Consider the following 13,411-nt stretch of genomic DNA (forward strand, 5'->3'; position numbering starts at 1 on the left):
ACTTCAGGGTCACTGGGTGTGGGCTGTGGCAGTTGAGAAACACTTGATAAACATTGCAAGAATGGTGGTGGAGCACTTTCTGGTTTTTGTGTTTTAATCTTCTTCCAAAAGCTGGTTATTAGTAATTGTTGCCCTAACTTTCTTTTGCATGTCTCATTTGTAGGTGTCGGTTCCATATTTTGAACAGATGTAAGCGGTTGGATGTTGACAGGGACCTGCACAGAACTTGCACCTACTGTACCGGTATCATCCAGAAGTGGGGAATAAAGAACTGATGACTCTGGAGAAAAATTAGCAGCATGTAAAGATCCATCCTCTGATGGGGTAAAGTGGAATTGTTGTTCTCTTGCTGTACTCCGAAACTGATTTGCTTGGCTTACATTCAGAACTAGTGCTTGTAATGTCCTGTTTACATTTTGGATTTCTTTAGGAACTTGGATGATGACATTTTTTATTTGTGACATTTCTGATATTGACCTTTCATGCATCCTTTCATGCAGTGACATCATCCTTTCAAGCATTGACATCATTTCTGAATGGCGACTATTTTCTTCACCCAAGATTCGTTCTTCAGAAGCTGCAATAGCTGAGAAGGTGTCACGAGCAGGAGGACTTGAATGCTGTGTTAATCCAGGAGTGTCAACATCTTCATGGTCACTTGAGAGAATTTGTCCTTGAGCGGCAACATCTGGTTCTACAAATAAATAAAGACATTATGAACTGACATGGAACTTTCATTTTTATTTAGACTATAATGATAGTTCTCATAGTGGAACACATAACATGTTTCCATAATTAATTATTTGTGTCCAATTAAAAGATGATGCTTGAAGCAACAATGAAGTTTCGAATCAGTGTGAAAGAAGAATGGATTAAAGTTTGTTGTAACATCTCAACTCCTAGCTGATACTTGAAAACAGACACAATACATGTTGTGTCATGAAACACTACATCTCCTGTGTCAATAACTGATGAGAAGTTCATTACATGTGAAAGGCATTTATTTTGCATGGCAAATGAAATGCTTCCAATGTACACATTATATGGGCTGCACCTCATACACTCACCTTCCATTCTTGATGATGACGTTGATGAGACAGGTGACGAGACGTGTTCAGAGTCACGTGCCACAGGTGACACAGGAGCTGGCGGACCAACTATATAGAAGAATAACATCAGAATTTCATTTTCATGTGTACATTATTAACATTAAGTATCTGTAGTGGGAGTACTTATGGCTAAATATCAGCATCCCGTAAGGAAATCACAATTCTATGGTTAGGGCAATCTGTATATTATCCATCTTAACCTAAATGTGCATGTGAAACTAATCGTCACATTTCTTTTGAACACCATACAACATACATACAATGTTCATGCAGGAATGCGTTATAAAATTAACTGGTCTGTTGTACATACACTGCATATGTTGGGTATTAATATAGCTACAATTATGTACATCACTACCATGAAAGCAAAGTTGACTCTGCTTATAATTCAGTACCTAATTGTGGAAATGTGTATGAATGTTTTTAGTGATCTGTCTGATCATTTAAGACAAGCAGGTGTAGCGCTCAATGTGGCTGACACTCAGCAACACATGCAGTGTGTCGCTCACAGATGGTACTGGTGTGAGAAGGTGGCGTATCTATAACGTTACAATAATATATAACTGAACGAATGACTAACGCCAAAGTCTGAGGCATCAGTCTGCACCAGAAACTTCTTGGAATAATCTGGAGCGGCCAGTATAGGAGCGCTGGCCAGTGCAGCCTTCAAAGCCTGAAATGCAGCTTCACAGGCAGGAGACCAGACTACCAGCACAGACAGTCGCTTCTGGGTCAAGTCAGTCAGGGGTGTTGCAATGGCACTATACTGGGGAACATACTTCCTATAGTAGCCTGCGGTGCCTAGGAAAGCCATGACCTGCTTCTTGGTTTTGGGAGTGGGCCACTGCACTACTGCCTCTACCTTAGCTGGTTCTGGCTTGAGGTGCCCTCCACCCACCCTATGCCCTAGGTATAAGACTTCAGCCATCCCTACTAAGCACTTGGTGGGTTTTAAGGTGAGACCTGCCTCCCTAGTCCTGGCTAGCACCGCAGCTACATGAATCAAGTGTGATTCCCAGGAATTACTGAACACAGCAATATCATCCAGATAAGCCCTTGCAAACCCTTGCATGCCCTCTAGCAAATGATTGACCAGGCGTTGGAAGGTAGCCGGTGCATTCTTCATCCCAAATGGCATCACTAAGAACTCATAGAGGCCACTTGGAGTGATGAAAGCCAACTTCTCCATAGCCTTCTGGGTCAAAGGGATCAGCCAGTACCCTTTACTGTGATCCCTGGTGGTCAGATACCTTGCCCCCGCGAGTTCATCCAGCAACTCATCCATGCGTGGCATGGGGTAGGCATCTGAAACCGTCCCTGCATTGAGCTGCCGGTAGTCCACATAGAACCAGGTGGTCCCATCCTTCTTAGGCACTAGGACTACCGGACAAGCCCAAGGGCTCTGGGATGGTACAATTACCCCTAGGGCCAGCATCTCCTCCATCTCCCTCTCTATACTGCCCTTTCCCTCTGCTGACACTCTATAAGCATGCTTATGCAGAGGTCTCCGATCCCCTGTAAGCACTGGGTGCTCAGTGATGTGTGTCCTCCCTGGCTTGTCCGTGAACAGAGCCCTATACTGCTCTAGCATAGCCCTGGCATCTGCTCTCTGCCTGACACTCAGCTGAGCCCCTATCCTCACCTGCTCTATGGTACCTCCCTGCCTAGCCTCCCTTAGGAGATCTGGCAGAGCTATGTCCCCCTTGAGCATATGGATGTGATCGACTTTGGTCCTCCCTGTCTCCCTGTATGTCCATACATACCTCTGCACTCTCTCTAGTGCCCTCCTGACCAGGCGGTGGGAGGTAGCCAGAGCATTCCTCAACCTGAATGGCACCCTGAAAAACTCACAGAGGCCATTCTGAAGGCTGAAGACTGACTCCCCCTTTGCCTTCCTCTCTACACGGTCTGCCACCTCTGCTGATACTCCATAGATATTCTTATGCAGAGAATGCAGATCCCCTGGGAGCACAGGCTGATGTGTACTATGTGCCCTGCCCAGCTTGTCTGAGAACAGGACCCTAGGCTGCTCTACCCTAGCCCCGGCTTCTGCCCCTGCCTGCCTACCTCCCAGGGCACCTAGCTCAACTAGGACCCCCCTAGGAAACCCTATCCTACCTAAGAAACCTGGCACTGCCTGAGCTACTTCCTGAAACATGTTCCCCATTCCTGGTAACAGGTTCAGGAGCATCTGCACATAATCACCCGCTTTACCCTCTGGCTGGCAGGCGTCCCAGGGGTGGCCAAAGTCTGCCACTGCCCCTGCTGCATCCGGCCAGAAGTAAGGCTGCAACAGCTGGGTTCTCATGTGAGTGACCCCCTGATGCCCACTAGTGGACTGGGGAAGGCTACCTGCAACACTTGCTGCCTACCCTCCCTGGGTCCCACTAACCGTCTTCTACCTGTCCAGCCCCTGGCTAACCCGGTAGAATCTGGCTCTCTACCCCAGAGCCCACGGTGCCACAGACTGTGGTCTGACCCCCCACTTTCCCAGGACTCGGACGCCCGCAGTCCCATACCTTCTAAGTTGGGGTCAGCTTTCACCGCATTCCTATCTGCTGTCGCTAATTCTAACCACCCACCCTTAGTCTCTAAGTCAGGGGTAACAGGAACAGGTAAAGGGAACAGTAAGTCAGTCACTGGTCGCGACTCAGTAGTCTGGCTTACCTGTCTGGTCTCCGCAGAGGCCACTGGAACCGTTGGTCCCAAATGCAGGGGGACAGAGGTTGATTCTGCTGTGATTCCTGATGACAGACTCTTAGGAATTGCCGCAACAGCAGGCAATTCCGCAGCAACCACACAGATCACAGGCTCCAGGTTATTGCTAAGGCGCACCTCAGCAGTTACCCTGGACAAAACCCCCACCTCCCTCATGCCATGATTGGCACCCCCATCCAAAACGATCTGGGTACCCTGGAAGGACCGAAGCCCTCCATCAGGCATGGTTCTTTGTACCCCGGTGCCTGGGAGCAAATCTTCTGGCGGCACCAGAATAACAGCAGCACCCAAATCTGGCAAGCTCCCTGCTTGCCAGGCACCAAAGGTAACCCTCCGTGTGTGCCTGCTAAGGACATCAGCAGGCTGCATCTCGACTGATGCACTTGGACATCCTCTGCTCGCTGCTGCTGGCTCTGAGGTGACAAAAGCAGCATCTGCCTGGGACATCCCTCTTGGTTGTGGCTCCATGGCTGTGCTTTGTTCCTCTGTGTGGGCCAGCCCAATCTGGGTTACTGGCCCTGCAGCTTCTGAACGTTGCCCCTGATGGGGTCCCCCAGACCGCTCACGGTCCGGGCAATGTGGCCGGATGTGGCCCACATTGTGGCAATGATAGCACCGTCTCTCAAGCTTGAACTCCCCAGTATAGGGCATGTCTCTGCCCACTGTATGTTTGGGAGTCCGCTGAGGTGCAGACAGGTCCCCACTAGCCGGAATGGCTGCCTCTCTGGGGACTGCTGCGTTGCTCACCAAGGCTCTGCTGGTTACATATTCATTTGCTGGCTCTGCTGCTTCCACAGCAGTTACTCTGGGAACGTCCTGTTCCCCGCTGACAAGGTGGGAGTGAGGAGTCCTTCCAAGCGCTGTCGACAGGAGCTGTAGCCGCTGTTCATAGCTAAGCCCTTCTCCCCAGGCGGTGAGGAGTGCAATGAGCTCAGAGGTAGCAAGTCCGGTCGCCGCAGCAACTGATCCATCTGCACCCCCTGGCACCACGCCACCCTTTTTCCGGTGGTCACTGACATCCTTCCCCTGTCCTTGCAGCACCGGAGCTGGGTGGACCTCCTGCACTCTGGGCTGAGTACTGTCGGCTGCCACAGCAGCTGGCGGGGCCATCCTGCCTTCATATTCTTTTAAATCCTCCTCCAGCTGACTCTTTGAATGACCGTCTGTCATGAACCGTTACCCCACACATCTCTCCACTATCTGCGCTCGGTTCCAGGTACAAAACCTTCCTGAGCGTGGACTCATGGTGCCACTGGGGTATGGGTCCAGAGACCAGTGAATTATCTCGTGCTCTTTGGAAGTGTGTGTAAGTTGCCACTTGTCTGAGGAGCTTGCAATCTACAAGGTCCTCACTATATTTCAGAGCCCCGCAGGACACTGCAATATAGGCTCAATCAGTATCTCACCAGCTGCCACCAGTTTTAAATGCTTGTGACGGGAGACGCACTTAATAACACATTTATATTTCGTGGATCCTGATTGAGCAGAACAGGTTGAGCAAAATAAACTGAGATTTATTCCCTTGATAGGCAAACACACGACAACTGCAGAATACACTTAATAATTACACTTACGGGTATAGGAACAGGGGATAATGTCCGGAAAGGTGCAAAGCACCAGAAGATTGTCTTTTAAAAATGTAGTCCTTTTGCAAATTGCCACATAAATAGCCAGTCCAATCCTTCTGTGAAAGTGCAAAGTCTTTTCTGGTTCTTTGGGGTTCGTTCTGGAATACCCAGGGCTAATGAAATCCTGAAGCAGGGCAAGTTTCCTTGTTGCGATGTTTTTAACCCCTTGCGTTCTGGAATCGTAGCCGCTGTACTTAGATCTTATCCGCTTGAAGAAATCAGGTAACAACAGCAACAACAACAACAGGGTTACAGGCCTTTTTAAGGATAAGGGCCTGTGAGGTTTACATTAGCCTCATCCCATTGGCAAGGAATTATCTTCCTCCTATCAGAACCTGCCATGTCACATGGGCAAATCATACAGCCAGCCCAGGTAACTCTGAGCATGCTCAGTAAGCAGCTTGGTAGCACTGCTAAGTAAAAAGGGGCCACTCATTTTTGGGGACGCAATGTCTGGAGTTTGGTCCCAAGGTGTGGAATATCCAGGATAAGTAACAGGATCTGCTACTCAGAAACATCCTGATTAAGTGACACTGTAAGACTCTGGGGTCTTTCATCCCCTCCTAGACGCATCGGCATCTCCCCAACAGGGGGCTCATGGATGCATAACATTTGTTCCTTAATGCATTACAAAGGCAGGCAGAAAAAAATAGCATCCTGCCGGTACATTTTAAAACTACAACAGAAAGGCACTTCATCAAAAATATATGTTTCCCTTATGACAAAGTTATATTTTTAATATGTATGTGCTTGGGGGGTTACACTGAGGCTGCACACCAAAAATCAGGGTGCTGGCTCACTCCGTTCCTGAATTAGCAGTCTTAATGGAACGGCTCCTGTTATTCAGCACTGCAGGTACAGACAAGCCTGCAAAAAGGGGGCAACAATGCATATAGGGGACAATGGTACATGGGAACAGCATATAAAATTAACCCCTTCATCCCCAATACGAAATAGGGGTAACCAGCTGAGCACACTGCCTTTATTAATGCGCTGATTACCCCCATTTTCGCCACAGTGGTACCGGAAGATTACCGCTGCATCCCGTGCAGCTTGATCGTGGTAGACCCGTTCTTGGCCCCGTGGACTTTTGCTTCTTTGTCTTCTGCGCTAAGGACAGTAAGTCTTGTTACATCTGTATCACACTTTTATTTGTTCTAAAACTATAGGTCAGATCCTTCTTCAATATACTGTTAAACTCATTTACTTTTATAGATATGTACTCTTTTCCAGCACTGGGGAGGGAGTTTCCCAGCATTTTGAGTAACATTGACAGAAAGCGCTGAGACACACTCTCTGCAAAGGACATGTAGCCTTTGATATAGTGTTCTTGCACTGAAGCCTATTTGAAAGCTTGATATATTTTGCATGGACTAAGTGAGCCAAAATGTAGGCAGGGCCCTTCTTAAAGACCAGTGCTGGGTCTACCATGTTGACTTCATGTACTTTCTGAAAAAGCTACCCTAAAAGAGAGAGGTTTCCCACAATAGCAGTTTCTTGAATGGTGAAGGAGATCTAGAGTAGGAAGACATTGGGTGCACACCAAGAACTCATGAACTTCTGCATAAGCAAGTAGCTTAAAATAAGGATGGGTGTATTTCATATTACAAGACATTAGACCAGGGGTGGCCGACTTGTGGCCCTGTGGGCTGCATGTGGCCCTTCAGTGCTTACTGTGAGGCCCCTGAAGAGAGAGGGGGGAAAAGCGACTGCAAGCAGGCCATAGAGATATGGGAGATAAGAAGCTAGAGCTTACTAGGTTCTATCAACCAGCGACCCCTGGTGGGATTCCAAGCAGCACAGGGTACATTGTGTATATACCCTGACTGCTGAGAGCTCCACATGGTGTTGGCTGTGGAGACCGGAGAGCTAGCTTGGCACAATCACCCCACTGCCCCCTTTCCCCCCCACTATTTTTCCTTTTACCCCCTTGAGACGCTCTTCTCCCGCTGTCATCTCAAATGCCCATACCACCCTCTTGTCCACCACTGCCCCACCTGTCACTCCAATTGCCCCCCTGTGACTCCAACAGCTCTCCCTGACACTTCAACAGCCCAGCTGACACCCAACTGCCCCTCTGCCACCAAACTGCTGCTCTGCCATCCAACTGCTCCCCTGTAACTCCAACTGCCTCCCACCTGTCACTCCAAGTGCCCCCTACCTGTCACTCCAACTGCCCCCTACCTGTCACACCAACTGCCTCCCACCTGTCACTCCAACTGCCTCCTACCTGTCACTCCAACTGCCTCCCACCTGTCACTCCAACTGCCTCCCACCTGTCACTCCAACTGCCTCCCACCTGTCACTCCAACTGCCTCCCACCTGTCACTCCAACTGCCTCCCACTTGTCACTCCAACTGCCTCCCACCTGTCACTCCAACTGCCTCCCACTTGTCACTTGCTCTGCCTCCTACCTGTCACTCCAACTGCCTCCTACCTGTCACTCCAACTGCCTCCTACCTGTCACTCCAACTGTCTCCCACCTGTCACTCCAACTGCCTCCCACCTGTCACTCCAACTGCCCTGGCTCCGAGCCCCACTAAATTTCAAGTCGGCACTGTTAACAAGTGCAAATAGGGCTGTGAGCTGTTTTATCGGTTTGCATATTTTTTCTCTGACTAATGTATTCTCTTGCATTGCAAGCCCCTCTGTCAGCAAAGGAGTTAACAATGAAAGACTGCTTGTTGCATGCTCCGGCAGACTGGGTGTTTGCGGCAGTTAGAACTTTCAAACCATAATCAATTGAGACCCAACATAATATCAGACTCCCTAAAGCAGGGGTTCTCAACTCCAGTCCTGAAGACCACCCCCCCCCCCCCAAATGGTCAAGTTTTAAGTATACCCCGGCTTCAGCACAGGTTGCTCAATCAGTGGCTCCTTGCTTCTGCACAGGTGGCTCAATCAGTGGCTCAGTCAACTGAGCCACTGACTGAGCCACCTGTGCTGAAGCAGGGATATCCTTAAATCCTGACCGGTTGGGGTGTCTTGAGGACTGGAGTAGAGAACCCCTGCTTTAGGGAGTCTGATATTATGCTGGGTCTCCATTGATTGTGGTTTTGAAAGTTCTAACTGCAGCAAACACCCAGTCTGCCGGAGCATGCAACAAGCAGTCTTTTATTAACTCCTGAAACTGCCGTTCTTAAAGCCTCCCATGTAATGACTGCCATACCCTTGTCCAGGGTCCTGAACTGAAGACTTCCATTTTTACATTGTTATTAAGACCCAGGTTTACTAAAGGGGGCTAAGATTTAGCCAGATGTAACTCCTATTCATGTGAATGCTTTAGCACCTATTTGTGAATCTGTGACTAAGCGGGTGGTTCACCTTGGTCTGCTCCGAGATAATGCACCTGAGACAGAGTTCACTGCTTAGCAAGACAACGGTCTGATCGTGTGTGTTACCTTGTAACACACCCTGGTGAACCTGCTCCTAAATTCCCTGCAGAAGAAATGTCTGCTAATCAGGGATTCAGTTACACGTTGTAGTATTCTCCTCAGATGAACTGCAAGCCAACTGCAGGCATATCACTAAAATAGAAATGCCTTTCATATTATCAGTGAATGAACACGTCAAACTTCCTGCATGGTGTACATGAAAGGTACACTCATACTTAGAAAGGACTTTGCTTAGAAAGGATCCCAATATCATTATAGTTACATACGGATAAAGGGGAAGAGCAGTGAAAACAGCGCTAATGCGGTGAGTGTAAATAGTGACACTATAAGTGACAATAATATATAAAATGCACTTTACACTTAAAGTGGGGGCTGCCTAGGCAAAAAGGTTAACACAAACCAATACAAACAGTACAGAGAAAAAAACGGCGCCTCCGAAAGATAAAAATAAGATCTGACCAAATATAAAGTCCAATACGAATGGAGAGGAGTCCTGGGAGGGATCTTCACTGAAGTCTCATAGAGGACAAACAAACATGTAGGACAAAAACAAAAAAGACAAAAGAAAAAAGATCATAGTGCAACTCAAATACAAACAAAAAAGCACTGAAAAGATTGGCAAGAAAATGATTACAAATTTAATGCAAGTGTATAAAATATAAATAAAACAACATACACATGTAAGTTGGGCTAGAGACGCTAGTAAAGCTGTGTCATCCAGTAGGAGAAAAATTGGAATCCTACTGACAGCAATGCTGAATGGTCTAAGCCCGTAGAACAACTGTCCTTAGATTCAGACCGGAGCCTCTGCAAGGAATGGAAACAGCAGCCTCCAGGGATCCACACTGCCGGAACGACCGCTGCTGCACCACACACAGACCTTTGGAGTGAGTGAGGAGTACCACAGGGAAGGACCGGGGCTGCATGCTGTTAGAGGGATCACCGCCACCATACACACAGACCACCAGGTCGCGCGATGTGCCGGTGACGTCACACCACAGCGCGAGGGCAGGGGGAGCGCCCGGGAAGGTAATGGAGCTCAAAGAGCTGAGGCAAAGTCTGAAGGGGACAGTGCACACATGGAGAAGGATGATACAAGTCTCAGCCTGATAAAAAACCACCCTACAGTATGCATTTCGTGACGTCAGTCACTTCGTCAGGGGCAATTACATCCCCCTGACGAAGTGACTGACGTCACAAAACCCGTAGGGTGGTTTTTTATCAGGCTGAGACTTGTATCATCCTTCTCCGTGTGTGCACTGTCCCCTTCAGACTTTGCCTCAGCTCTTTGAGCTCCATTACCTTCCCGGGCGCTCCCCCTGCCCTCGCGCTGTGGTGTGACGTCACCGGCACATCGCGCGACCTGGTGGTCTGTGTGTATGGTGGCGGTGATCCCTCTAACAGCATGCAGCCCCGGTCCTTCCCTGTGGTACTCCTCACTCACTCCAAAGGTCTGTGTGTGGTGCAGCAGCGGTCGTTCCGGCAGTGTGGATCCCTGGAGGCTGCTGTTTCCATTCCTTGCAGAGGCTCCGGTCTGAATCTATGGACAGTTGTTCTACGGGCTTAGACCATTCAGCATTGCTGTCAGTAGGATTCCAATTTTTCTCCTACTGGATGACACAGCTTTACTAGCGTCTCTAGCCCAACTTACATGTGTATGTTGTTTTATTTATATTTTATACACTTGCATTAAATTTGTAATCATTTTCTTGCCAATCTTTTCAGTGCTTTTTTGTTTGTATTTGAGTTGCACTATGATCTTTTTTCTTTTGTCTTTTTTGTTTTTGTCCTACATGTTTGTTTGTTCTCTATGAGACTTCAGTGAAGATCCCTCCCAGGACTCCTCTCCCTTCGTATTTGACTTTATTTTTGGTCAGATCTTATTTTTATATTTCGGAGGCGCCGGTTTTTTCTCTGTATTATAGTTACATAGTAGATGAGGTTGAAAAAAGACATATACAGGTAAGCCGACGAGTATTCTAAAACTTGCCTTAAACTTGCCTTGGAAAATCTGGGGCTATCACCAACAGGATCCAGGTACATGCTGTGTACATCCTGGGTACATGCTGGGTACATGCTGGGTACATGCTGCAACATTTCAGTGACATTTCTGCAGAGACTAATGGCCCACCGGATTAACACAGCAGGGGTCCCTGGCAGTCCCATTCAATTTGAATGGGACTGCCAGGGACCCCCGCTGTTAATCTGATGGGCCATTAGTCTGCCTGCAGAAATGTTGCAGCATGTACCCAGCATGTACCCAGCATGTACCTGGGTCTTGTTGGTGATTGCCCCAGATTTGTTTTAGAATACTCATCCGCTCTACAGTACATCAATCAAGTTCAACCTATGTTATATTTAGATGACAGATACTTATTCTATATTTGTGTTTACAGTATATTGATCCAGAGGAAGGCAAACAAAAAACCCCAGTGACATATCCTCTAATTGATGGCTCATAAGGGGAAAAATAAATCCCTTTCCAACTACAATATTGGCAATCAGATTACTCCCTGGATCAACATCCTTCCCATGTTTACTTACTTGGTATATCCCTGTATACCTTTCCTTGCTAAAAAGACGTCCAACCTTTTTTTGAAGATATCTTTTGTATCTGCCATCACAGTCTCCATGGGTAATGAATTCCACATTGTAACTTCTTTATTTCTATTCTTTATTTATTATATCAAATGTATCTACTGTAGTAGTAGGTCACACATGGTAATCAGGGCATCCCCATGACAATAATTGAAATACCTATTCAACATTCTAAGTCGATCTTATTGAAATGGAAATGGATTTGTTTCACTCGTGTTTGAGAAATTGCATTTACTGTAGCACATTTTTCTCAGAAATACGGTTTCAAGATCTTATTCTGATCATGAATTTATTTTTTATTTTGTTCATACCTTATTTATTTAGCGTTCAATTGATTTTAAGTTTTAAAAAGAATGTTGGCATTTATATTGGGAAACATTAAATATTACTCTAACAGTTGCTTTTAAAGTTGCCATGTGACTTAGCTCACATAAAAAAAAACACCTTTTTAAACGACTTTACATTGCAATTGGTATCCGTACGAAAATGTATGCATCCTTAGCAACACTATCTCTAACCCTAATCATTTTACCTTTTTTGGTTTCCTTGGAAATTAAATAAAAATATCGCCTGTGAGCACATTCACTTCATCTTAGAAAGGTCTGCAACCCTGCCTTTCCCCATTATCTCTTAGCATACAATGCAGCTTCTCAGCACAGCCTGGGTTAAGAAGTGCAAAGCCAGTAAACCTACTCACAGACATCTGTTTTTACCTTTTGGGTCTCTTAAGTGGGAGGCTGGTTATACTGGTTATACTGGCTCTGCAATGTGACGTTGGAATAAGTTGCAACCCTACATTATATAAGTTATGGTGGATAAAAAAGTGATGAAAGCCCCCACCGTTCTCAGCAGGGAAACTAGAAGACAGAATATATGTTAATGAAGTGATTCATCCATTCTTGCACCCAACCCTTCCATGAGCAAGGAGAAGAGAGCGGGGAAGGGGGGGGGGGGCATTTAGTCTTAAAAAGGCAGAGCAGGTTCTGCTTAACACTTAGGATCATACTCGGTAACCCCCAAAGTAACTGATATGTTGGAGTCAATGGGGAATTGCAGCCTGAAATCTGGCCTCATTGGCTGCTTCAGCAGACATAGCCTAAGCCCCTTAGGATCTGATTCTATATGTTCAGAAGTGTTGGGAGTGGCCGGGAACTGGAAATTAAGTCAGGGACTGATCATAGCTTCAGAACACATTGAATTCGGCTCTTAGAATCTATGTCTCAAGAGAGAAGAAAGGACCTTCAAGAAAAGCTGGATTTTTCGGCGCATTGTTGCATCGTGTGTAATAAACCATTCCTGAGGTCTGGTGGAGAATGTTAGACTTACAACACCTTTGGATTTGGCTTTTTTTGGGGTGCATAAAGAATTACGTGCAGTGGCACAGAATTCAATTTATCTCATTACAATGTGTCCACCTTATAACTTCTCCCCAACTCGACACTCCCAGGATCACAAGTTGGTGCATAATCAAAGCAACGCGCTTTGATACATTGACACAGGGTGAAAATGCCCCAGTTTTTCTCCAACATTGCCTTGTTACATAGACATCACATCACATGGAACCTCTCAAATCTCGGTAGTCTATGTATGAAGGCACAGTTTGCAGCCAATTTTGCTCACTTTATTAGTGTTTGGGGGAATTGACAGACACAAAGGGTTAATTGTGTGGGTCAGTAGAGATACAAAATTGTAAAGCATTTCTCAATGAGTGCACTCATACTTAGAGATGCTTTATACATTATATATGTGTGCGTTCCTTTTAAATAGAGCATGCAAGAGTCCAAAGTTTGGAGTTCTGTATAGATATACAGCCGTAGCAACGAGTATCCGAACACTTGCCTTTGAAAATCTGGGGCAATCCCCCAGTAATACTGCAACATTTCTGTGACATTTCTGCAAACAGACTAATGGCCCATCGGATTACCACAGCGGGGGTCCCTTGCAGTCTCATTCAGTTTTATAT

Source organism: Ascaphus truei, chromosome 5, assembly GCF_040206685.1.
Source record: "Ascaphus truei isolate aAscTru1 chromosome 5, aAscTru1.hap1, whole genome shotgun sequence".
In the NCBI taxonomy this organism is placed as follows: Eukaryota; Metazoa; Chordata; class Amphibia; order Anura; family Ascaphidae; genus Ascaphus; species Ascaphus truei.